The sequence below is a fragment of the Ursus arctos genome, unplaced genomic scaffold, assembly GCF_023065955.2.
Source record: "Ursus arctos isolate Adak ecotype North America unplaced genomic scaffold, UrsArc2.0 scaffold_7, whole genome shotgun sequence".
Lineage (NCBI taxonomy): Eukaryota > Metazoa > Chordata > Mammalia > Carnivora > Ursidae > Ursus > Ursus arctos.
In genome coordinates, this window is record NW_026623089.1 from 46426533 (window position 1) to 46449906 (window position 23374).

General features: G+C 58.4%; 1 protein-coding gene across 11 annotated transcripts in view; it reads right to left on the reverse strand.

The window, feature by feature from the left end:
• Positions 1 to 23374, reverse strand: part of ZMIZ1 (zinc finger MIZ-type containing 1) — a 233940-nt gene that overhangs the window by 44285 nt on the left and 166281 nt on the right. The gene's annotated exons all lie outside the window — the stretch shown is intronic.

The window sequence follows — 23374 nt, forward strand, 5'->3', positions numbered from 1 at the left end:
CGGTCCCCATCCCTCGGTGTGTCTAACAGGACAGGAGCCAAGGTCAGGATTCCTGCTCTGACCCATGACTCCTGAGAACACAGCTGTCCATGGGATTGTTCCTCTGCCTGTCCTCCTCGGTGGTCCACCTCTGCTGGGCCCCCCGGAAATGGAAAAAGGGGGCCCCTCCCTGCCAGTTCTCTTGGGTCATCTCCTCCCAGAAAACGGCACAGGAAGCTCATGACCACAAAGAGGCAGAGCCGGGGGCAGCAGCTGCTGGGTCTCAAGAGACCCAGTGGGCCAGCCGGAGGCCCCCTGTGCATGCCTGTGAAATGGGGTGACTCTGCCCTGGCACGGACAGGGAGGACCTGATGGGATCATGAGGGTACAGAGACAGCCCTTGACTTTTCTCACCTGCCTGGTGCCCTCTGCCTCGCCGAGCCTCACAACCCCCCAGAAGGGGCTGGCCAAGGATGGGGCTGGCCGTGTTTTATGAAGAAGGAATGGAGGCCCAAGAGAAGGTGAGTCAATTGCAATCATGCCACAGGACCGTGACCCTGCTGCTGGTCCAGCATGGCTTCCCTCTCACCCCTGCCCCCCGAGTCTGTGATGTCACAGATTTGAGAACAGGCACAGCCCTGGGAGGCAGCTCTGTGCCTCTGCCCACCTCCCGTCCCATGATTCAGCGCCATCCCAGCTCCTTGTCCCCAGCCTGCCACCAACTTCCCGTGTGACCTCAGGCAACTTCCTCCTGTCTCTGGGCCATATGTGAGTGGGGGTAGGTGTTGCACTCTCCAAAGTCTGCGGCTTTGGAGAATCAGCCCTGTGAATCAGCCCTGGTCTCATAATGGGGTCATGGCTCTCAGGGCTGAGGCTAGCCTCCAGCCTTCTCAACCCTACAGGTGCTATGGGATTTTGGGAGGAGCTGCCTGTCCTCATGTCTGGTCTGGACACGTCCATCCCCTCCTCCCTGGGTGACAGATGGAAAGGGCTCCAGAGATCTCACCTTGCCCAGGTACCCCATTTAATAAAACCAGGAGCCCAGAGCAGGGAGGGGATGTGCTGAGGTCTGAGAGCCAGCATGCGCAAGACCTGGGGGTCAGTGGGTCTGGGGAAGGGGTCGGCAGGAGGGGAGGACTCTGCGGTCTCTGCCGCTGGGGCTGCTGAGGGGCTAGGACTTCTCTCTGGTTCCAGAAAACATTGCTCCTGGGGGGTTGTAGGCTGGACTTTGGTGGCCCTGACAGCTGAGCCCTGGACCATAAAACAAGAGATGTTTTCCTTGGGGGAAAACCTTACTCACTATACAGCAGCAGCAGTGGCACACCGAGCAGTGGGCTACATCGTTCCCACACTCTGCTCCCTGCTGTCATCGCTCATTGCTGTGTGGCCAAGAAAGTCAGAACAAGGAGGAATCATCTGCTGGCCCTCTGGCTGCCAGTGACCCTGCCTCTCTCCATGTACGCCTGTGCACACACTCCGGCCCGCGTGCAGGGAGGACTGAGCAGGCTGGGGCTACGGCTGGCCCGGATATGCATGGAGGCTCAAGGCCTGCCCTGCCTGGCCCTACCTATGTCCTTGGGCTCCACATCCCATCCTCTCAGGTCCTTGGCTGGCCAGAGAGGGCCTCTGGGCTGTGCCCTTCCTCCCAGAACACTCCTCACACGCTCCCGCCCTCTCTCCCCAAGGGCTGCCCGGGGTTGGCAGGACCTAGGAGTCTCAAGGCATGTGAACTCACCCTGGGAACTGAACTCCAGGGGACCTCAGAGCCAGAGCTGGCAGGGATGATTCCCAAACCGGTTCGGCCGTGCTTGATCCTGCCCGGCAGGATCGTCAGACCCATCAGACCCCGGAGGAGATGTCAGACAGGCTGAGCCTGTCTGTGGACTTTAGGAAAATCCCAGCCTGGAAGATTCCCTGCCTATCTCACACCATTATCTGGAGCCTTCCAGGATAACCCATTTAATTGTAAAGATACCCCCAAACCAGCTCAAGGGGCTCTTTGCATCAGAAAGAGAATGCCCCCTTTTCCTTAGTGGTGCCCCTCAGTCCTCCCAGCCTGAGGGGTGGGCCTGGCAGGACTTCCTCCTCTTACCCCAGGGTTACTGGCTGGTAGCAGAGTTACGGTGGGGGTCTAGATCACCTCAGCTGAAGATTACACAGCATTAACAGCAAAGCAAGCATGCTGGGAAGGGGAGAAGGGCCCTGAAGCACCCCCACAACAGACTGAAGCCAGGTGGCCTCTGGGCCATATTCTGGGAGAACATGGTTTCCAACAGGACAGATCCCTTTGGCTACCCAAGGTTTGACCAGAATATTAACTGGAAGGAGGGTCCTGAGAGTCGAGAATCTCTGCTCCGTTTCGCTTCAAGGCAGAGCCCAAACAAGGCAGAGGAGAGCCCAGAGGCTTAGGACAGCGAGGGTGCTCTCCCCACACTGCTGGCCCTGGGGTGACACCCCCAGTGGGTCTGCAAGACCAGACCTGGGCCCCATAGGCACAGAGCGTACCCCCGGGAGTCATGGAATGCCCATGCCCCTCGTTCCAGCAGGTGCGACCTGGAGAGCCTGTTTCTACACAGCGTTTCTCCTGGGGCCTGAACACCACTGCCCGTGGCTCACTAGAAGGGAGCTGGAGGGATGGCAGCGGGGAGGTGACAGGAATCAGTTTCTTCCCTGAGTAGTTGACTTTCCTGAGGCTTCCCAGCTTAATGCTTGGCAGATGGTCTGTGTCCTCCTGCTCCCAGCATAAGGAGAGGTCAGAGTAAAGCCAGGCCTTCCCAGGCTCAACCAGAAGCCGAGTCTAAACACCATGCTTGTCCACCTTCGAAGAAGGCAAGACGGCTGTGAGTCTGAGCGCTGAGAGGCCTGGCTGTGCACCCCCACTATTAGCTCTGGTTCCCATGGCCAAACCCAGGCTCTTGATCCTCCTGGGAGCATAAGCCAGCAACAAAGATCAGGGCCCTCAGATGAAGCTTCCTTTTCACCTAGCCTGGGCTCACAGAGCCACAGCAGACCATCCTAGGGTCCCGGGATCAGGCCCTGGGAAGGTGCTGATCCCAGGGCACCTTTGTTTCTATTAAGGAACCACCTAGAAAGCTCCCCAGCCCCAGAGTGACTGAGGGTGTGTGTGCCATGGTGACAAGAGCAAGAGAGAGATCTGGGGCAGGTGGCACTTTGCCAGATGATCTATGCACTTGACTACTGAGAATTGGCTTTAGGTCACTCATTGCTCTTTGAGAAAAAGCAAGTTCAGGACCAACCTGCTGACCAGACCCCTGGCTCTTCTGCCTCCAACCATGTGGACCACCCACAACCCTCCGCTGCTTCCCCTGCCCGAGCGACCTCATCATCCTGCAAGAATGTCGGGTCCACAGCATAAGAGAGGCAGACCACGCCTCCATCCTCCCCAGCCCGGGCTAAAGGCTTGAGCCACAAGGCAGGGGGCTTAGAGGTGGACACAGGCTTCTTCCTCCCGTTGCAAGTCACTCTGCAAATCAGGCAGGTGTTTTAGCTCAGGGGCAGGTGACCTGGCCCCACACAGTGGGAGATGACAACCTTCCCGTGGGTTCTCTATCCAAAACTGTGTTGCAGGGTTTTTTGGGTTTTTTTCCCCTCTTATCCTCATAACCAGCAAGAACAGCCCATCACCTACACATTTCGTGTTTCTGCCTTGGCTTCCTGATCGATCACTCCTTTTCTGGGAAACCCTGCGTATGTGGATGTTTGAAAGAACCCTGGAAGCCACCCATGTCTGGCTGTCACCACCTCTCCGGGTGCCTAGCAGGGGTTGGCTCTAGGTAACCTGGCTGCCTGAAACACCAGACTGGTCCTGCTGGGCTTCCCTAGACTGCTGGGGCCCCCGGTGCATTCTGGCGACTCTGTCATCCAGTCTATCTGTTTTGGCTATGGAGAGGTGGACACCAACTTGAAGAAAACATGACTTAGAGACTGAATTTCTAGAACACTGGAAAGGGGGGTGGGCAGGAAACGGGAGAAGAGTTTCCTCTGTGCAGAAGCTCCTTTATGAGATGAAATGATTCTCTGTGAGGTTTCTTTAAATATCCAGCTGCCTTGTTGCAATGAAAATAATCATTTATAAGAATTCCATTTACATATAGTGCTTCCTGGCTGCACCTGTTTCTCAGAGGGTAACACACCTGGGGGATGTTTGGGTGAATCGGTGTCCTGGATGCTGAGGTCCTAGGGCAGGACTGAACCACCTGGGTTTCCAGGCCGGGGGTTCCTAATTTTGCCTGTGCATCAGAATCATCTGGAAGGCCTCACCCCCAGTGGGGTATCTGATTCAGTGGGGTGGGATGGAGCCCAAGAATTTGCATTTCCAGCCAGTTCCCAGGTGATGCTGATAGCATTAGTCCGAGAACCCCGCTTTGAGAACCACTGCTATTGCCTGAGGGGCAAGCTCAGATGCCATTTGCTGCATGAACAGAGAAAGAAGGACTAATTCTTCCCTTTCCCTCTTTGGGTTCAGAACACACACCAGCTCTCAGGCCAAGGGGAACTTTGTGCTTGGCACATGGTCTCCCCACTGCTGCTGACTTCCTCGATTGTTACGTTCAAGGCCCTAGAGGTTTGACCCTGGACTCTCTCCCTGGCCTTGGTACAGGCGAGAGAACACTGGGTAGGGAGTCCAAACTGGGTGAGTCCCGGTTTTATCTACTAGCTGTGTGCTGTGCGGTCTTGGGCAAGACCCTGGCGGGTTTATGCGCCTCTTTCTCCCCTTGCACATCAGCCAGTCTCACCTACCTGCTCCGAAGGTGTAATGGGACAACCCGGACAGTGGCTCCTTCTGCACGGAGAACTGGACTGGGGCCAGGCCCTGTTCTGAGCACTCTGCACACACCGTCTTGTGCAAGCCTACACTCCGTGAGGCAACAGCTCCTGTCTCCCCGGAACTTGCTAGTGTGTTGGCCGGGCAGCCCTGAGCCCTCTCTGCCTTGGGTTCTGCCTCATAGAGCGGCTGGAAGGACGGAGTTAGGTCCTGCCGGGCTCAGCATGGCTGTGGCTCTCAGGAGGCAGCCCTGGGGAGGTGGGCTTGGGGCAGACAAGCAGCCTGGGCTGCCTTCGGTTCAGGCCTGGCTCTGTGTTTCTCTTCCCAAGCAGCTGGGGGAGGGAGCCGTCATTAGTTTAGGTCTCTGCAGTGTTTAATCACCACGCAGCTCTGCCTCCCTCCTCCCCACTCCAGCGCCTGCTCTCTCCCTGCAGGAAACGGCTCTCTGCCTTCTGCCTCTGATAGAAGCCATGAAAAATTAACACAGCACCCAGAGAGAAGGAAAACCGGGGCAGGGAGGGGCGTCGGAGCCAGATGACTGGCTGGTCCCAGCCCAGCAGGCACCAGGGTCTGGACGGCCATCGGCCTGGGGGTCCGGAGCAAATCAACTGCCTTTGAGGGGGCTGGAATGCAGAGCCTGGACCTTCCTGGGATCTCAAGCCCTCGGAGGCTCTGAGGACAGGGATCTACTCTCTGCCTCTGCCCTGAAGAGGGCCAGGCCATGTGGGGACATGCCCTCATGAAGGTCAACCGCAAGCCAGGCAGAAACTCAACACATCCCTTTGCACCGTTCATTTTCCTGACAGTCCTGTGATGTCAGGATCACGACTCCCATTTTCTAGGAGGAAACTGGCACTCAGAGAGGTTAAGGAACCTGCCCAAGGACGATCAGCCATAACAACCGGCAGCATGGGACTATTTATTTTCAATTAACACCATTACCTCTTACATAATACGCAATCGCATTCTTCTACAGCTGACATTTCGGACAGAGAGCCGCAGAGCCACTGGGGCCCACAGCTGCTAGCCTCAGAACCCCTCATTTTTCCACGGCCGTTCATGGTCCCAGCTCTGCTCCACTTCGCGGCCCTCCCTTCTTTAACTTTTCAATGTGATTTTGAAGAAGTCATGCGTGCGTGTGATGACATACAGACAGAAGTCGATAAAGGGCACGTACTGGAAAACACAGTCTCCTCCAACCTCACGCTAGCTGCTTAGCTCCTCTCAACCAGGGGAGTCATGCTAGAGGCTCTGGGGTTTCCTCCCAGAGCTGTTCTGTTAGTTCTGTTAGTTGATACGTCATGGCCTTAGTGATGTCTGGCTGGAAGGTTCTCACCCTGGATAACCACGTGGTTCATCCCCCTACTCAGTTGTCCTTACTCGGTGAGGGCTTCCCTGACCTTGCCAGTGTATACACTGCGACACCTGCCCTGCCTCCCGATTGCCCGTTTCCCTCCCCCGAGCGATCGCTCTCCATAGCACTCACTCCCTTCTGCTTTTGATCGTATTTATTATCTGATGCCCCACTCCCTGAGCCGGACCAGAAGCTCTCCCTCGGCAGGGGTTTCCACGTGTTGCATTTACTGTCACATCCTCCGTGCCTAGAACAATGACCTACACGCGGGTAACAACGTGAATGTAAAAGCCGGCCCCGGCCACAGCACGTGTGGGCAGACCCACCTCTGACATGAAGGGTGGTGTCTTACACACGCTGTTCTCAACCTTCTTTCTAAGAACATATGGTGTGGCTCAAAGAGACTGTCACTCTTGGAGGACAGGATGGAACCTTTTCTACCTCTTGCCTCTCCAAGGATCCAGCCTGCCTGGGGGCACACAGGAGATGCTCAGAGCACAGAAGGACCAGGCTGGAAACTTGACCCTTACCTCATACCACAGACCAAAAAAAAAAAAAAAAAAAAAAAAAAAAGCAAAACAATACATTGTCTAGAAGATGGTATAGGAGAATATCTCCATGCCCTTGGGATTGAGGAACGTTCTCCAAGAAGACCACCAACACTAACCATAAGGGAAAGCTGATAAATTTTCTGCCATTAAAGCAAAGAACCTCTGCTATCCCAAAATTCCCCATTAAGAGAATGAAAAAGCTAGCCCAGGGTGGTGGGAGAGTCTGGAAGAGACAGAAGACACACAGCACATTGTCAGGCCCAGTTTCAAGGGCCCTGGGGGGGAGGATTCCCCGAGACTGTCTGCAGTGACCCAGGAGGGCTTCTCAGAAGAGGCAGAAGGTAACTCCATTTCACTCCTCCCTCAGCTCTGGCCTCTTCTTTTCTAAAAAAAACCAGAGACTTAAGACAGACAGAAGAGCCCCAGCCCCCCTCCCTTTTCTGCCCCATGCAGAGATAACCAAGCAAGAAAAAACAAATTAAAGAGCCCAGGAGCCTGGCAGGGCCTTGGGAAGTTCGGTTTGACAGGGCAACAGCACTTAACAAAGCTCAGATCATCCATCACGGGGGCCCAGTCATTTAGATACTGGGCATTTGATTAAACTAATATGGGCGGCTGGGGCAAGGCATGGCTGGGCGCTTCCTACCCTCGCCTACAAATTAGACCGTCACACACAATCCGATTACCTTGACTGCCACATTTATCTCTGGAGAGGGGCCATCCATCACTCCCCAGCAGCTGGCTCTGTGCTTCCTCCTGCAGGAGGGGAGTTAAGCGTGCACCCAAGTCCTCGCAGGCGGCGCCCACCTGGTCGTGCCTTCCCCCATCCACTCAGCAGACACCGTCCCACGTGTCCACCCTGGCGCAGGCCTCGGGCCGGGTGCCGGGGTAGGAGCGGACCTAGTCCTCGCCACGAGGGAGCCCACGGAGGGCTCGTGAAAGGGCAGATCTCCGAGCTGGCCAGAGGAGAGCTCGGCGTGTTGATGCAGCTGTGGGCCCAGGTCTACGCCCCAAGCTCCCTCTCCTCTGGTTGGGACCCCGAGAGTAACACGTCACTGACCTAGTCCTCGACCTCACACCCGTGAAATGGGGCGACAACACAGTGCGGCACCGTCTGACACGACCTCTGCAGGGACGGACGTGGCCTATATCTGCACCGTCCAGCCTGGAGCCACAGGCCACATGTGAGGACAGAGCACCTGACGTGGGGCTCCTGCGAGGAGCGGAGCGTTTAATTGCATCTCACTCTTTCTACTTCATTAAATGACAGTGTACATGGCCGCACAGGGCTCTGGCTCCGGAGCTGAACGTCGCAAATCCAGGGGCTGCTTCCTTTCCGGGGTTGTGGCCAAGGGTACACCAGACAGCCTTAGCATGGCCAGCGCAAGGCTCTGCGTGTGCCCAACGCTCCCCGAAGGCTAGGCCCCCTTCCTTCTCAAAGGGAGGGCTGGCTTCTGAGGCCAAGGATAACAGCCACTATTATCCAGACACCCTGAACCGATAACACGGTCACCTGTCGTCTCGTAGTCCGGCAGGGTGGGTACGCTCCCATTTGAAACAGAAAGCGGCCTTAGAGCTAAAGATGGCACGGACCACAAAGGGGCAGGCGCAGAACTTGAGTCTAGGTCATTGCGATCTTGAACCCCCCCCCCCCCCGCCCCGTCTTCCCACTGGACACTGGAACTTAGGAGTCGGGGCTTCGGACTCTCAAGAAATGTCCTGCTGGCGGCAGCCTCTCCCCTGACCACCACAGTGGGCGATGCCACGTGGGCCAGCTTCTCTCTGGATCTGTCCCCTCTCAATGCCAGAGCCGAGGAGGTGGGTGCCAGGCAGAGGGGCACCCCACAGTCCCTGTCCAGTTTGCCCCAGCCCCTTAGGCCAAGCCCAGGGTAGCCCCGAGGCCCCTCCCAGCACAGGGCAGAGCTGGAGCAGCCAACGGAATTTGTGGTTCTAAACATACCAAGTCTAGATGGGACCCCATCCTGAGGCTTTTGCAGAGTGACCAGAGCAACCAGACATGGAGCCTCGGTGACTCTAGGACTAGCGAGAAAGCTCAGGGACGTCGTTCCTGCTTTACGGGATGCCGCTGAGCACAGGCAGGAAGGCCAGCAGAAGTGCGTTCACACCGGCTTCTGGCACCAGGAACCTGAGGGTCCTGGGGGAGCTGAGTCCCCTTATGGGACCGCAGTGGCGGCGAGGGGCGCTCACAAACCTGGGAACAGGATACAGCACCCCACAAGTGCTCTCTCACGGGGTACCTGTTCAAACGACTGGGACTGCGTGAGGTCTCAGGGCAGGTCACAGACCAGGTGACTCCCCCAGCCTGTGTGCAGGGCTGGCCAGGCTGGAGAGACGGCCCCTAGGAATGAGCACTCTCACAGGGGCCTGAAGACCCCCTTCCTTACTGACAGGCTCTGGCACAAGCCACGTCACCCTCAGGGTCTCCTTTCTTTATCAGAAACAAGAATAAAATCACAGGCATGTGCAAGCCCCTTGGTGAGGGTCCGATGGGACAGGCAAATGCACGCATACCCTGGATCTGGACACATCTGATAGGATCTAAGTGTACCAGCGGGAAGGCTTTCCCAGGAACTTCAGAACAGCCTCACCCTAGAGAGAAATCACCTCCCCAAGAGAAGACAAGCCTCCTGCAGAATCAGCCAGAACTTTGCAGAGTCCGGTCTTCAGACACTCAAGAGACATCCAGCTGCCAGTGGACTTCTCATAAAGCCCGAGGCTGGAAAGGGGCAGGCCCGGGTGAACAGAGGCCCGCCTTGGGAGCCTCTCCTGAAACCCTGTGCTGGTGGCCAGCACGCTCCCAGCAGTGGGCCAGCCTGGGCAGCTGGGAAGGATGCAGGGGACACACTGCAGCTGTAGGAGAGAACAGTCTTCCCTGGATGGAATGTAGGAGGTTCCTGGCGGGAGAGCTCCACCAGGCTGGGAGAGGAGAAGGGAAGGCTGTGAGGTGGGAGCCAGACCAGAGGAGTCCAGAGAGATGAGGTGACCTGGAAGAGCCACACAGGAGATGGGAGTGGGGAGAGGGGCCTAGCAGGGGAGCCGAGGAGGCCTCCCGGGACACCCCCTCTCCCCAGATTCCTCCTCCTCTGTTGTCTCAGTTCATGGTACACTTAGCCACTCACACATTAGTATAAATGAGTTTATAACAAACTGTGCCAAGACGGGCAAGGAGCAATACTTGCAGGAGAAAGAATGGGGTGGGGGAAGGTGGCAGGCAGCTCTCCCTAGCAAGCCACCTGCTTGAAGGCAAGGAAGCCACCCCAAGAGCTCCCCAGTGGGGACCCTCTGCCGCCAGGACCACCAGCATTCCCCCCCCACCCCTCCCCACGATGCCAAAATGCCAACACTCTTTTGTTGCCACTTAAACCAATTTGGGGGTAATTCTGCAGGCAATTGTCTTCCGATTTACAATGCGGCGCAGTGATTGCACGGAGGCTGATGGTTCAGGCTGTAATTGTATGGTAATCACTTCTGTTTATGATCGATGCGGAAACCACTATTGTTTTCCAGCAGGCTTGTGAAATCAAAAAAGTGCAGGGGTGGGAAGGGAGGGTTTATTTCTGTGAGTTGGAGCCCCAGGAAAATGAAATTAAGCAGAGCAATCCGATGTGGGGGGAGGTGGCTCTGATGGCAAAGGAACCCTCATCGGCTCAGAATGGAGACAGAGACAGGCAAGGACGCAGAGATACAGAGACAGCGAGAGACATGGTCGGTGCAGCTGGAGACCCACTGAGACACAGGGAGGTGGGCGGTGAAGCCTGGGGAATGGCCAGGCTTGGGCTAGAGATGGTCAGATACTCAGACACATGGACGCCCAGACAGACCCCACTGCTCAAACCTGCAGAGACACCGAGAGAGATATAGTAAGGAATGCCCCCTACACACACGCACACATACACAGATGTGGGTGCTACTAGGCTTACTCTCACCCATTCCTAGGGCGGCGGGACAACCCAGGTGCCAGGTGGCAGGTCCGACCCTACTGACCCGTCAGGGCTAGAGCACCCTCCCCGCCCCATCTGGGATCTGCCTCCCTTCTTCCCCTCGCCCCTGCCCCAAGGCCACCTACCTGCTGCCTGGAAACAGGGTGGCACATGGCACCTGGGGGGCTCAGGTGGCAGGAGCTTGGCAGTACTGGGAGCTGAGCCACTGCTGCGGGGAACAGAGGGAGCTGCCCACCTGGCAGAAATCCGAACCTCCCAGAGGCTGTCGGGAACAGGCCTGGGCCGGGGGAGAGGCCATGCCCCCTGGGGCAGCCACAGGCCCTCGGTGGCACCACAGGACTGAGCCAGCCCAGGATGGGGGCCAAGGCTCACGGGGAGCGAGCAGACACCAGCTGCTACAGCTCAGACAAGCCTCTAGGTTGCAGGCTGTGCTTGGCTACAAGGCATGTGTTTTTTCCAACTACATGCTCTTCTTCCCCAGCAAAAGTGCACGGGGCCCACTGGGCAACGTAGTGAATGAAAATCACGTCTTTGGTGAAAGTATCGGGTGTTTGCTTCCCAAAGCCTACAGGCCCCACGCCCTGGTCTCTGCCAGCTGTCCTTGCACCGCCTGCCTCATCACTGTCCATACACAGAGCTGCCTGGCCTCTCCAGGGAGGCCTTCCCCCACCCGAGCAGATCCTCCTTTCCTGGGCTCCGTGATACCGAATGTCACGCCGACCGTGAGGCAGGACTTGGGCGGCCCACAGACCTGGCTCTAATTAGCTCAGCGAACGGGACGGCAGGCTGGACCCTATCACGGATGAACTCCCAGCGGCGGGAGTGAGCATGGCATTCAGCAGCCTTCCAAACAGTCTCAGCGTGGGCTGGAAGGCCACCGTGACCTACTGGTGTGGCCTCCCTTAAACCCAGAGCGCCCTGACTGCTGTCGTGTCCTGCATGGTGCCCTGAAAGGCAGTCAAGACCGTGGATGGTAAGCAGTCAGATCAGCCCTCTTGAATGCAGGAGAGGACTGTGCCCTGTCCCTTACAGGTGCTCCCCGGCCTGGGTTCAGGCCCCGAACTCGCCCTGACCTGGCCCTCCAACAGGCCACCCCCAGCCGGGCTGGGCCCTGAACCGGGGTGCCCCGGCTGCCTAATTAGGGGCTCAGCAGGGCATGCCAGGCAGCCGCTGGAAAAATCTTAGAAGTGGAACAATCATTCCCTAATTGGACTTCCAGGATTCCGCTTAAGAAAATAGACGGCTTCTCCCCCAGGGACTGTTCTGCCGAAGTATATACAAACAAGTGATAGTTGTTCAACATTAAAAACAAAGTTGGCTAAAACACGAATTGAAACTGCAGTCGAGTTGTCTAGATGGAGAGGAATACCCCCGGGGTGGGGAGTACGTGTGTGCCTGTGTCTGTGTGGAGGGCCGTGGGCACGTCATGCGTCCATGCCGGGCATGCGGGATGTCCAGTAGGTGGCTATCTTTTGGGGTCACTGTATTGTCCTTTCTCTGCTCAGGAGCCGGTCACCAAGCCTCGCATCCTGTGGTCTAGACCCCACGCGTCCGCGGATGTAGTCACCAGCGGGCAACGAAGATTCCGGCTCTGAAGGCAGAAGGCCAGAGGGAGAGCCTGAGCTCACCGCTGACACCGCCCGACCCCTCCCCTCAGCCTCCCAATCTGCCCGGTGTTGGCAATGACAGCAGCTCCCCTCCGAGGGGAGAGAAGGTACCCCGTGGGTAAGAGACTCTGCTCCAACCTGTAACGTCAAGGGTGGGGCAGCCCATGACCCCCGACCTCTGCTTATGGAGCACCCTGAAGTCGGGGCCCAGGGTGGGAAGTTGAAGGTAAGGCCACCCGGCCAGGGTGCTTCCCCTCCCCACACCAACCCCTCCAAGGGGAGGAGCGGCCCAGGCGAGCTCACGGAGCTGGCAACAGGATGCTGAGGCTTGGCAGGAAAAGGCCAGGGCCAGCTCGAGTGGGAGCTGTTCCCCGCCCCGGCGGCTGAGGCCAAGAGACAGGGCGGTGAGGGCACAGAGACGCGGGCTGCCCTGAGTCAATCCTAGTGCTAAGTAGGACAGGAATTAACAGCCCCATTATTCGGATGGGGAAAGTAGGGGCCCCGAGAGGCAAGTGCCTTCTCGTGAAGGGTGGGATGCAGCAGTCTCCCGGCTCTGCGGTGCTCTGACAGACCAACAATCTGGAAGTCTCTCTCTGCAAATAGCTCTGAGAGCATTCTTCTGCCATCCCTGAGACAGGCAGAGAGGAAGCTGTGGAGAGGCAGGGCTGATTTCCCGGGGAAGCCACGGAACACCCTTTCCTGAGGGCTGGGAGGGTCCAGAGTCACCTTCCTGAGGATGGGACAGGCCTTCTGGGGTCAGCTCCAGCAAGCCTTCCCAGGCCCTCCCTTAGTCCCTGGAGCGATGCACCGAGAAGGCCACTGGGCTGGATGCCCTCGGCCATCTCCTTAGCGGGGAGAATATCCCTAGACATGTCCAGGCCTCGGGGCGAGACCCGTCCCAGAGCTCCATGTCCATCTTCCCGTGTGAGTGGGCCAAGGGCATGCCTACACTGGGGAAGGGGCGGGACAGGGCTGGGCGCCGTGACTGCCTTTATCTAGGGTCGCCTTCTCAGAGGCATGGGCCCCCAGGCCAGTCAGGGAGCATCCCTCCTACCCTAGCACAATGAGAACAACTGATATTTATGAAATGCACCCTTTGTGCTGGGCACACGGACTCCATAGGTCCTCACAAGCCATCTCAAGGTCGCTGCTATCATCCCTGTTTCTAGACGTAGTAACTTGCCTGAGGCCACACGACTGGTGAGAGGAGGGGCTGGCCGCCCACAGCCCGGCCTTGCCTCTGCTTTATGCTGCCCAGCATGGTGAAGGGGCTGATGTGGGCCCCTGCATGCCCCAAAGGGATGGGAACATGTTAACTCTCTTTCTCTCTCTCTCTCTCTCTCTCTCTCTCTCACACACACACACACACACACACACACACACACACACAACCTGGCTCCCGCATCACAGAGACACTCCCAACACCCCGATGTTCGCAAAGCTACACAAACCCACACGAGTACGGCCGCATACGCTCATGCAGCTATCACTGAACTTGTCAAGTCCCCGCACGCGTCCCCAGGCGCGTTCCACCGCATGGCTGTGTGGTATCTGTACCCAAATTCAAAACCCACAGAACATTTCAAATGTTCCAGCTTCTACGATTTTCCAACACGTACCCACCCCCTGCAACAGGCTCACCCTCGTTCCACTGCCAGGCACACCCACGGCCCTGTCCACCCAGGGCCTTCCAGCTGACTCTTCATTTGGGGACTTCGGGCTCCCAGAGGGCAGGGACCGTGTTTTGTTTTTCCACACTCCCCACAGTGCCCCACCCAGAACCAGCTCTTCGTTTGTTTACTCATTCATTCGAACCAGCAGTAGGTACTTTTTTGCCCATTTGGGTGTGGATCATAAAAACTCGAATGCACTATAGCCATGAACTTGAAGAAATCCAATATTCCTGCACACACGCAGGGCCGTGCTGAGCGCTGTAATTACTGCACGGTGAACTGGGAGAGGGTCACAGGCGAGCGTATTAGTAAGCGCACAAGCGCGGAGGGCATGTATTCCGTGCCCTCAGCAGGACGCCTGCACGCACACTCTAGCTCCTGTTACAACAGGCCTGTGGGGGGGGGGGTGCCCCCATTTTATGGAAGAGGCAGCTTAAGAGGCAGAGAGAAACCTTGAGCTCAGGTCACCTGTCAGGCTGCAGGTAAAAGGTCTCTAAGACCAAGGAGGTGTCCAGGGAAGCCAGCCCGGTCCTGGCCTGGACAGAGACTGGGTTCCATCTGGGCAGGAGCCCAAGGGCACTGCGGGGGGCACCCCACAGTCCTGAGAGAGAAGGGAGCAATCAGGAAGCCCCAACCTGGGAAGCAATCTCCATCGAAGAGACGGTAACCTGAGGACAAAGAGCTTATCCAGGTCATCAAACATATTTCTTGGAGAAAGTACAACTCCATGCAAAGCTCTGAGAGGATTATCAGCCCGACAGGCCTGATGCTGGGGAGGCTTAATTCTCGGGTGCGCGGGCTGTGGGTGCTGGGTAAGGAGGGTGACCTGACCAGGCAGTGATGCTCCTTGCTCCCCAGTGAGGGCAGGCCCAGGAGGGCTGCCTGCTACTCACCGTGCCTTTGGGCGCGGGCACGGAGAAGGCAGAGGACTCACCCCTGTTTCAAGGGTCAAAGTGGTCTGGACAGAAGGGCGAATTCCATACTCTGCGGAGCCCGTGCTTACAAACAGAAGCAATGCTTGGCCCTTGGCCCCTTTTCCTAGCATGAAAAGGGTGACCTGAAATGCTGACCTCTGGGCACCCCCTCCTTGGGCCGGGCTGCCACCCTGGTTGGGGGGGGGCATTCAAAAGTGGAGGGCCAGTGGTTAAGGCTGCCCTGGGTCCACTAAGGTTGGGGGGAGGGTGCTCTGCTTTGGGTCCCACTGCCTTAAGCCCCTAGCACGGTGGTGTCCGCGCTCCCCAGGGCACCCCCAGGACTGCCCAAGAGCTTCTAGGGGCCTGTTGTTGGCAGATGAAAAGCAGACACACCAGAGGGTTACACAAGCTGTCCCAAAGCCCCCGCAGAGAAGCCACAAGCTTCTCTCAGCAAACGCTGAGGAGCCCTGAGCTCCTGGCCAAGAGCTCTGGGAGGCCCCAGTGGGGAGGCAGCGGGGCTGTTGGCTCCAGGATTTCCCAGGCTCACCAGGGGAGGTGGGCATTGTGCGTGTTCACCAGTTCAGGGCTTATGCTGCAGTAAAGGCACCCCACGCAGGCACATGGGCGGGTGGAGGTGGGGGGCGTTCTGAGAGGTTGGGCTGTGGTGGAGGGTTGTGAGGCAGCAAAGCGGGAGGATGTGTCCCCAGAGGAATGGGCCTTGCACAAATACAAGGACACCCATGACGGGGCAGCAAGGAGGGCTAGCATTAGTCAGGGCCGACTAGGCCCTAGCACTGTGTTTAAAGCTATAGCTGGAACATACTTTTTAATCCTCCTACGACCGTATGAGACGGGCACTATTGGCCCATTTTACAGAGGGTTAGAGTATGTCTCTTCCAGTTCCGGTGTGTAGAAGGGGCAGGAGAAGGGGTGGGGGAGATATTGGTGGGCAAGGCTCAGGAGGGGGACCTCCAAGGACTTAAGGACCGCCAACCTATAATAGGGGGAGCCACAGGAGGGCCATACCCCTCCCACCTGGCCCCCCTCACCCTTGCCCCATACCATAGAATCCTCCCTGTGAATGCCTAGCCCTCACTTCCTCTACCTCTCTGCATGGGGACAAATCCCCGGGGAGCCCCCCATCTGGGCTCCCTACACGCAGTCTGTTCCCTGAGACTTGTTGCTGCCTCACTCCTCAAGGCCGGGCCTGAGTCCTGTTCCGCTGCCCAGAGCCCAGCACCAAGCACAAAAGCTCCTGGGACCTCCTCCCCCAGCTCCTAGAACTTCCTTTCACAGAGCACCTTTCCAGAAGCCCTCTGGACCCCTGGAAGCCAGGCCTGGACCCAGAGCCTTACCCTGTCAGCCTACCTTCTTCAGGGCTACTGTGGTCCCAAGAGCCACATCCACATGGCATGGCTCAGGGGACCCTGTGCCCGGGAAACACAACCCACACAGTCTGGGGGCTCGCAGACCCCAGCAAACGGTCTGTGCACCTCAAAGCGGGGAGGTTCTCGTGCAAGCCACCCAGAGGGCTTCAGGAGTGCAAAGCATAGACCTACAGCTCCTTCCCCAAGAGGGAAATGAAAGTGGGTACGTGGGGGCCCATGCACACTTCCTGCTAGGACACACACCGGGACCTCCCGAAGGCCGCCAGCAGGGGCGGCCCCGCAGCCCCCCGTCAGGACAGACGAGTGGCAGGCACACTCACACCCTCGCTGCCTCCCCCGGCCTGCACAGGCTCGCCAGTTACCGTGGTCACGCAGGAGCGGGGACGAGCCCCTGGGCGGCCCCACATTCCAGCCAGCACAGTGAGGTCTCTGGTCACAACACACAGCGGGAGGAGCATCTCACAGACGAGGACACTGAGGCCTGAGGTGGAGCTGGGACAAGAAAGAACCCAGTCTCTCAGACTCAGGAATTCGGGAGAAACCAAAAGCCCAGCTGGTTTGGAAGCTACACGTCCGCTGTGAGGGAATTAAGTCAACCCGACGGTAATGGACGCTGCCACGTAATGAGCAATCCTACGTGCTGGACACCGAGCTCAGTGCCTGCCCACCCCATCTCACTGAGTCCCCGCTGCAGCCCTGCCAGGCAGGGGCAAGTACAGGCGGCTCTGTTTTGGGGACCAGGAAACAGGCTTAGAGAAGTGAAATGACTTACCCAAAGTCACCCAGTAAGTGACAGATGTGGGTTTCATAATTACTCCCCGACAGTCTTTGGAAGGATGCTGGTGGCCCCATTTTAAGAGTCCCAGTGGGGATGGGGCAGGGAGGTCCTTTGGGACCCCGTGCTTCACCAAAGGACGGGGCGGGGGGAAGTCTGGGGCCCCGAGCCAGGGGATAAGAGGCAGGCCTTGGGACCCCGCCCCCCTACAGAAGCACAAGGGCAGAGCTACAGAGCCCCGCTGAGCCCCGCAGGGGCAGCACCATCCAACAGAACGGTGAGGGTGGGAAACGTTCAACCCCAGCCCTGTCCAACACGGTAGCCTCCTGGGGCTACTGAGAGCTTGCAATGAGTCTACTGTGATTGAGGAACTGAAAATCTGCTTTCATTTCATTTTTCCTAATATACATTTAAGTGGCCACACGTGGCTATTGGCCATCCTATAGGACAGCCCAGTAAACCCAGCACTTCTCCCTACAGGTGGGTTCCCCAAGAAGGACAAGGGCATGTCACACGGTCAACCCGGGAAGCCAGAGCTGGGCCAGGAACTCAGGCCTCTCCATTTCTTCCTGGGTCACTGCCTTTGCTGTGACCCACTTATGCCCTGGGCTGCTTATTTAAGACACTCTTACCAAGCACCCAGCACGGATATAAGGCATGGATGTCCTGTCCTGCAACTCACAGCCTGGTGGGGTAGACACGTGACCACATGAAACAGACCGGCATCAGGTGGTGGGACCCGGACAACCACAGGAGGGAGAAGGGCTGCCAGGAGACAGGGTCCCTTGTCTGTCTGTGTGCTGGGGCTGGGGGACCAGGGAAGGCCTCCTGGCTGGTGACATTTGAGCTGGGCCTGGAAGCCACAGGACAGAGACCAGAGAGAAGAAGCCTTCTCTGGGCTTCTCCCCTACCCCCCTCAATCTTTCACAGCCCCCCGCCCACATGTAGGAACTGAACCAGACCCAGCTAATCTTCTGTGCACCCCGTGAGCCTGCTAACCAGATTACATTCTTGGGAGGTGGAGAGGGTGCCTATAAATCTCCAGCCGCCTCGGGCTCCAACTCAGGATACCACTGAGATAGTACGAGAATGAATTTGGCAAGCCCAGAGGCTATCCTCTGTCACCTGTCCCCTCCAGTCCCAGGGAGCTGCCCACATTGATTTCAAACCTCCGGGGCCTGGCTGTCACCCCTGGGGAGCTGGAGACACAAACACATCTCTTTTTTTCAAGACAGAGCTGAGGGCGCGAAGGGGAGGTCTGGACAAGTGCCACCAAGTTCCCGGAGCTCCTCAGAAGAAGAGCTGGCTGCCCTCGCCCCCCACCATGGGCGACCGCAAAACAGGAACCCTGCAACAAGAGGAGGCTTTCCATTGCGTCAGCAGAGGCAGGGATATTCCCGCAGCAGAACTGTGACCTCGCACTGAGACCTCGTGCTGCTCCCCACTTCCCTGCACGGATCCCTGCCTGCGACGCAGCAGCGTCCCTGCTCCTGGAAGCCCTGGGAGTCCCGGAGGCATCTGTGGACCCAAAGCCTTCCATGGCTCCCCATGGAGTTTCGGCAACGGCTCCAATTCCCACGCTTACCTCTGGTGCTTCATCCGGAGGGCTACCTTCCCTTCCCCTAGATTACCACACCTCTGCATCTTCCCACCCTCCTACCTGAGGTTCGTTGCCCTTTGCGCCCAAGACCCAAATCCCACCATGTCCGAAATCAAGTTCCATCTGAGAGGAGTTTCAGGCTACTCCAGCCTCGAATTTACCATTTTCCCCTCTGCCTTCCACAGTTCTTAGGGTCCTCTGTTCACCCAGTTCTCCTCGCCCTGCTGCACCTCAATATTTCCCCCTGCACCATCAGACGCTGTTGGCAGTGCCCAAAGGCAGCACCAAGCCTTTCCCCCAGCACAAACGCGTGCGCGCGCACACACACACACACACACACACACACACACACACACTCCCTCTAGCACAAGACTCCCCGAGTGGAGTTCACCCTTGAGAGATGAGACACACAGCAATGCTCTCAGTACAGAGATGAGAACAGAGGCCCCAGAAGGGAAGTGACTCGCCAAAGGGCTCACGCTAATTTGGAACCAGATCACAGATGTTATCAGTTGAGGGCTAGGCCCTGGGAGCCATGTTTCCATGAATGGCATCAGAATGATCTGGAGGAACTTAACAAAACCAAAGCCAAATCACAGAGGCCAGGCCCTACCTCGGAACTACTGAATCTCCAAAGGGACTGGGAGCCTCAGCGTCCAGGAACGCGCGTATCCCGGCTAAAGCCCCTGTTCTTCATTCACCAAACATGCAGGAAGCACCCACTACTGCCCTGGGCGGGGCACTCACGGGGCGGGCCTTACCCACTGGTGGGCGGGGCAGGGAGGACCCAGCAGGGGTGAAGGGGGCTCAGAGAAGGCCTGAGAGCTGGCTTCCAGCAGAAGTCAGTGCCACGGCTTGGGTACCGAAAGGCAAGAAAAGGGCCCACTTTCTCACCTGCTTGGCCACTGCCTGGCAGCCCAGCCTAATGCTCTGGGCAGCAGGGTGAGGGCCTGTCTCTGCCGGTCTGTTGTGAAGAACGCACAGCACATCAGACTCCGGGGAGCAAGAGTGCTGTGGGCGTTCCCAGGGCAGCCCACCCCGACCCCAGGGAAAGGCCCAGGGACTTTGAACACCGCCCTACCTTACTCAAGGGGACTGGGAACCTGGGCATATGGCCAAGGGTCCTCTCATCCCTCCAGTTCCCCTGGATGGCCCTTGAAGACCACCTGCCAGGTATGTGGGGGTCCCTGGCAGAGGGCCCCCCCTTCTCAGACCCTTCCCTTCAGTCAGCTCAGGGCCATTTAAGACCTGGAAGCTGCAGTGAGGCTGATGTTGGGGGGGGGGTACCTCAGGACACAGGGCCAAGGCCAGACACAAAGTGACCTCACCTCAGGGCTGGAACAGGAAACTGAAGCAAGACACAATTAAATCTTATATAAACCTCAAGTTCAAAATGACAGACTGGGATTTGCAGTGGGCCATGAGAGGGCATTAGCTCCATTCAGGCCTGCCCTGCTGTGTGACCTTGGGGCAGGGAGTCCCTTCCCTAGTCTGGGCCGTGGGCTGACTGTCCTTCCCCGCCTGTGGTTAGCGGCCTGGGAGCTCCCTGAGAAGCTGGGTGTGCTTGGAGGGCAGGGGCTTGTTTTTCCCTGAGCAGATTCCCCATGAGGCTGATGCTTCTCTCCCAGGCCCTGGGAGAGTTTCCTCCAGCAGCTGAGGCTTCTGGGGGGGGGGGGGGTGGCGGGGGAGGGTGAGTGAGGGCAAGTGTGCCAAGCAAATGCCCCATGACAGAAGGGGCAGCGGGCCCTGGCAGGGAGGGAGCAAAGGACATCCTGTGCCAACCAAAGTCCCCAGATAATTCTTCCCGTTGGGCTGGGGTCTGCACACCTTTCTCTGGGGTGGTGCTAACGAGCCTGGCCGCAGGCCCACCGACGGGGTCCTTCCCTTCAGAGACAAGCCAGCCTCTCCGTGGGGACCAGAGCGGCATCGATCAAGGTAAACACCTCCCTCACCCAGCTCTGCCAGCACAGAACTCTCTGTTCCTGGGGACCAGAGGCTGAGCTGGCGCTCCCGCCCGATCGATGGATGACTTCACAAAGACTGACGCCTAGCAGGCACCACCGGTCCTCAGGGAGGTCTGAGGCTGCTCTTGGGACCGCTGCCCACCCTTGCCCCCTGGCTGACCTCTGCTGGGTGGCAGAGCACTGGTAGAGCAGGGGCTCATGCCCCTCGCTGGGTGACCTTGGGCAAAACTGAACCTCAGCTTTCTCCTGCACTAAATGGGAGTACCTGGCTGGTCTGGACTCCCCTCGCAGGGAAGCTGTCAGAAAATACAAGTGCTAAGAAAACAGATCGCTTTATCTGCACTGTCACACCTGTGGGCTCTGGACTCGTGTCCTCACCTCACTTCTGCTCTGAGTCTCCATCCTTCCGGGCCAGCGCTGTCCAGTGGAACTTTCTGTCACAGAGCAAATGTTCTACAACCTGAACAGACACACAGGGCTGGGGACTCCCATACTGGACAGCACAGTTCCAGACGCACTCTGCCATCCTTACTCCCCAGGCTGTGACCCAGAAAGAGCCATCAGGAAACTCCCAGGCAGAACTTGGGCTGAGTATCTGTGGGGGCACCTCTCTCAGTCTGACTGGCTGACACCAGAGTGGGGACTCATCTGAAAGTTCCCAGGGACTGAGCTTAGTGCTCAACCAACACGAACTCAGATCCAGAAGTGCTCTTTCAGTCCTCTGTCCCCTCCCCACCCTAGTAGAGAAAGCAGCACCAGACCCGCCTTCTGCTCATGCAGCCCTCAGCAGTCACCGAGGGTCTGCTGCCAGCCAGGCACAGTGCTGGGTACTGGGACACACAGTGATGAGGAGCAGATGACCCCTGCCTTCAAGGAGCTCAGGGTCAAGGCCTCCTTCCAGTCGGAGCTAAGACTGGCTTCCTCGGTCCCCTACTGGGTGGTCTCAGGGTTTCACACACGTTTTCCCATCTGAAACCGGGGCTCCCAAGTCCCTGAGTGCACAGGCTGTCGTGAGACCCCAGAGACAAGGGAGCACGGTGGAGGGGCTGGGCGGCTGTGCAGGGGAGTGCAGACGGCCTTGTCAAGCAAGTCAAACTCTGTGCAGGCTGCTGCTTCCGGTTCAGACCCAGATTCTCACCAAAGCATCGCTGTTCGGTGGTTTCTCACTAAGGAAGTTCATGGTAAAAATAGCTCAGGAGGGGACTTGAATCCAGCTAGTTGGGGGGTAGTCACTGCTTAGCTAATACACAAAAAAGGGGAACAGGCTTATTAGTAGCCACGTGGACCCTAAGGCTCAGAGCCACCCTCCACCCCACCCTGGCCCCTGCCACGGGACAGAACGTTTTGCTCTGTAGTGGATGGGAGATGAACATCCAGCCCCAGGACTGGAGGGGCCTGAGGCCGTATACACCATCGGGGGCAGCCTGAATTCAGGGTGGCACCACCTTGTCCACGCCAACTCACCCCCCAGCAGGACTTCTGTCCCATACTGCACCCACTCTCCAGGCTGGGCCATTAAGCAACATTCTGACACCAACTGGTTGCCAGTTTCCTCACAAAATCTTCCTGCTGGAAGAGCCACCAGCCATGCCCAGTGCCCATCTGGCAGTCCGGTGTGACGGTCAAGCACAGGGGTCCTGGACCCCCACCCTGAGAATGACAGTTACACGAAGGCCATCTGAGGAGGCGCCACCTCCCTGCACTGGTGCAAAGGGTTAGGGCAGGGGAAGTCCCAGCCTGATCTCTCCCAGTCTCCTCGGGGCAAGCCTCCAGGTGGACCCAGGAACCGGGACCTATCTAGTGGCTTGGGCACCAGGGCTAGTAAGACCCCAACAGCAAAACCATGTGCTCAGGAGCAGGAAACAACCCGTTAGCCCCAGCAGCCCTCTGAGAAACCCTCTCTCCAAGGCCTTAAACAAGATCCTCACAGCCTGGCGGCGGGCACCCCCAGGAAGGCGCCTTCCAGCCTGCTACTGCGAACCCTCTCGCTCCTTCTCCAGCCGGCTTCCCAGCCAACACTTGTCAGAAGTCTGTTCCGTGCCCACCAGCTCTCGGAAGGGCACCCTGCCGCAATGGTGGCATCACCAGCGCCCGTGGGGGTCTCTGGGCTCTTTCAACATTAGGGCTGCAACCTGACAAAGGAGCAGCTTGAAGTTAAAGACCCTCCGCCGCTGCCTCCATGGAAAGCTTCCTGGCTGATTCTTATTTTTGCAATAGGAGCCAACTGAGGACGGAGCCTTGTAAAATGTCTGCTGGAGAGCCAACACTTCACCTTCGGGAAGAGTGAGGGGGAGCACCCAGGCCCCAGGCACCGCGGAAAAACGAGGGCCCCTTCTGTGGGCGCACAAAACGGGCCCGGTGCACGCCTGTGCCACTCTCGCGGCCAAGCCTCGGGCTGACACCATGCAGCACACGGCGCTACCCACAATGCACCGGCCCTTCTCTGTCACACACAGGCACGCACACTCACCCCCGCGCCCGGAGGGAGCCCGGCCCGGCCCGCGGGCGCCCCGGCGCCGACCCCTCCAGCCCCGCACTCACCTAGAAGTTGCACCGGCCGCGGTCCCACCCTGGCGCCCGCGGGGGGCTGGGGCCGGGCCGAGAGCGGCCGCGGCGAGCGTCTCCGGGCAGGGTTCAGCCGGCGCCGAACAAAGGCTGCGCGCAGGCAGCGGGCGCCGCCTGCATCCCCGCTCCGCGCCGGGGCGGCGGCGGCGGCGGCGCGGGGGCCCGGGCGGCTCCGGCGCCCGCTCGCTCCGCGCTGCCCGCTCCGAGGGCGCTCCGGCTCCCGCGCTCCCGCTCGCTGCTGCCCGCCACCGCCGCC